Consider the following 3,247-nt stretch of genomic DNA (forward strand, 5'->3'; position numbering starts at 1 on the left):
ATCATGACTTTGTTGACTTTCTTAACCTTTTAAGGCATTATTCTCTCATTTGTAAAGGGAAGAAAATCACGCAAACTGTATGGATTTTGTAAGGATGTATGTTGTAAGGAATATACAGCATGTAGTATGTGACCTGATAAATAGTTATCATCCAATAAATATTGGTTTCAAAATTACTATCAAAATAATGTAATATTAGAATAAGTTGGGAGGTTTGAGAGAAAAAAACACAAACACTGAAATAAAAAATAACCTGGCTTAATTTTTCTCATGATTTCAGTAATTTTTTAATTATTTTGTACTTGGATGCTTATTATATTCTTTTCTCTTTTTTTTGAAACACAGCCAATTTTATTCAAATTCCCCAAAATTTATACTCAATATGTTGTTTCTAAAATGTATATCATCCTTTATATAATGATTTTATTATTTCATCTTTATTTTATACTTTTTTCATCTTCTACAGTTCTTCAACAGAAGCCAAAGTCCTCCGTTGCCCAGTTAGGAGCCTCTGACCTACTATTCTAAGTTTCTTCTCAACACTCATGGCCAATATCTGGTTTCGAAATGAAAGACTTTTGGTCTTTTCAGTCACTTGCTGATAGGGTAAGACTGTATTGTTACCCATAACCACATGACCTAATTCAGAATCAATCTTGGTATCCAGTCTAGCATTTCTAATCAAATTTACAATCCACCTTTCTTCTGGAGTCATGTATCTTCTGGAGGTTGTCTGTCAATACGTTAATGATGATACACTGGTGGATGCGACAAAAAGTCTCAAATATGAAGAGATTAGCATTTTCAATGAAATCCTCAAGACAAGCCTCCAAGAAGTCATTCACAAGTCCTGATTCACATTCAGTTTTTTCTGAGTCCCATTAAAGTCAAAGTTAACATGAAAGCAAGCATTCAACAAATTCTGTAATTAGGTCTTTATATGTGTAAGACTCCTGTTGAATAACTTTAACCAGATCTTTTAGCACCGTTCAGTGTTTTCAAATATCTTTGCTATGAACAGCTGTAGTCAAATAGCATAGAAAATATGGATGCATTGTTTGAATTGCTTTAAGATACTGTGGCTGGTAAAGGAAGAGATCAGTAATGTTATCACGCCCTTTGGGTGGTTGACGAAAACAGAGACCAGTGGATGGCCATGTTTGCTCTTGAAGAAACTCAAGTAGGGGAACTCACAGAATTATTTCCTATGGTCTCTTTTAATCATGTAAGGTCTTCCGTAGCTGCATCCCAATTCTGCATTATGATCTCAAAGGCCAGTTTTCCCCCGAGTGAACTCAAAGCATTTTTATCTGTTGCTGGAACCAACATTCTAAAGAAGTAAAGATACTCTGATGCTCCAGAATAATTCCCACATTCATATTGGAATCTTGCAGACCTGTAGAGTGTATCTAAATATTCCTGTCTAAAACTATGCTTGTCCTCTGTGTAGTCAAACAGCATCTAACCATCTGATTGACTGCACCTGCCTTGTAGTTTCTGGATCTTCAAACATCTTCACAATTGGTTCTGTTTCTGCCCAAAGCTGTTTCAGTTGTATAACCACTGTGGTTCTTTTCTCTCTCAGAGCATGTGGAATATCATCTGAATAAAGATTTTTGTATATATCCATAGCAAAGTATACCTTGCTGGTATCACTGAGAAAATCCAATTTCCCTTGTAATAATTCTTTTTTCATTATATATCTCTTTTATGGATAGAAACTTGAGCAGTGGAAAGACTAGATGCAGATCCAAAAAGTGTATGATGCGATTAGTCAAGTCGTATTCCACCATTTTGTCAAGGAAAGGGTCATTTTATAATTATTTCTTTAAAAATTTAGAGAATTAAAAATTTAGCACCATTCTTAGAATATTTAGAATTATAGCACAATTGAGAAAATGCAACTATATAGAAATCAACTTATAACAGATTATTTTAATATTGCCTTTTCTTGATATTATCTTTTTAAGTATGACATACAAGAAACTTATTATATTACCAAAGCTGTGAAGCACTGATGGAGTCCAAAAATCAAAGAAAATTTTTTAAAAAGATAGTTCTCAAACTCTTTTTACGGTATGATGGGGAAAGCAGAAGAAAAATTGAATGGTAAATGAATAGCAGTCTTCAAGTAAATTCAATATTTTTGGTCAAAATGCCTGTTTTTCAAAAGACTGCCAAGTGGCACTTAAAAAGTCTGTGCTTTCTTAGGACAGATAAAAATTTATATTTAAAGGCAAAAGTACACTAGCCTGTGGACACCACAGGGAATTTTGATGGTTTCCAGTTTTCTGATCTTTACTTTTGGGAATATGCTAATAACATTTAACCAGAGAAATACTGAAAAACTGCATTAACTGGTTCCAAGTTCTATGTGAAGTATTTTACATTATTTAATGTGCAGCATTTGTTCCAATTCTTACCTACAAGCCAGTAATTATATGTAAACTTAGATTTTAAGTGCGTTTTAGCTTATTTAACATAATTACATTTTGATCTTATTTCAAGGCACTTTAAGACATTTTAAAACCTGTGCTTCCTTTTTTGTTCTTCTATTAATTATAATAGGTCAACTTGTTTATGTGGTCATTTATCTTGTTATTTTCACTGCCCTCACCTAATTTCTAAAAAGTATCACATGATGACTCTTGAACTTTGATTCTTCCAGAATTAGAGTTGTTTTCTTAATGCCCAAAGTCATGTCCCAAGGGACAATTCTCTGGACTTTTATGAATATGCCTTAAAGAATCTGAAATAGAACAATTTTCCGTGCATATTGCTATACCCTCCTTCATAAGGCTAGCGCATGCCTTGCACAGAGGATTCACCCTATGTTTTGTAGCATTATCATTAATAAAACTCTTGTATTCTCCACTTAGCTTTTGTAATAAGTGTTATAATATGTAATGGAAGACAGCACAGCCCTGGCTGCAAAGGCTGCTAGGGAAGTCTAGGCTGAAGAGAAAGAAGGTTCAGAAACAATCTGGAGAGATTTACAAAACTCATCTAGATAATAAGATTATCTACCTACAGGGTAGAGTCAGCATTCAATCCGAAGGGGCTAAACAATCTTTAATCTGATCAAGGCTATTCTCAAGGGGTTTAGGGGGGACTAGAAGGACAAAGCTATTGGGTTTGTTTAGGTGCTTAGAGACTGGACCTAAAATATTGAAAATATTGTTTTTATCTCACCTCCACCACCACACACACCTCCCCGCTATGTAATTTAAAATTTATACAATAACAA

The 3,247-nt window shown here is 33.7% G+C and overlaps 1 pseudogene; it reads right to left on the bottom strand.

The window, feature by feature from the left end:
- Positions 1–371: 371 nt before the first annotated feature.
- LOC122218043 lies at positions 372–1,793 on the bottom strand (annotated as a pseudogene).
- Between the last annotated feature and the right edge of the window lie 1,454 nt (positions 1,794–3,247).

The sequence above is a fragment of the Panthera leo genome, chromosome B1, assembly GCF_018350215.1.
Source record: "Panthera leo isolate Ple1 chromosome B1, P.leo_Ple1_pat1.1, whole genome shotgun sequence".
NCBI classification, from domain to species: domain Eukaryota; kingdom Metazoa; phylum Chordata; class Mammalia; order Carnivora; family Felidae; genus Panthera; species Panthera leo.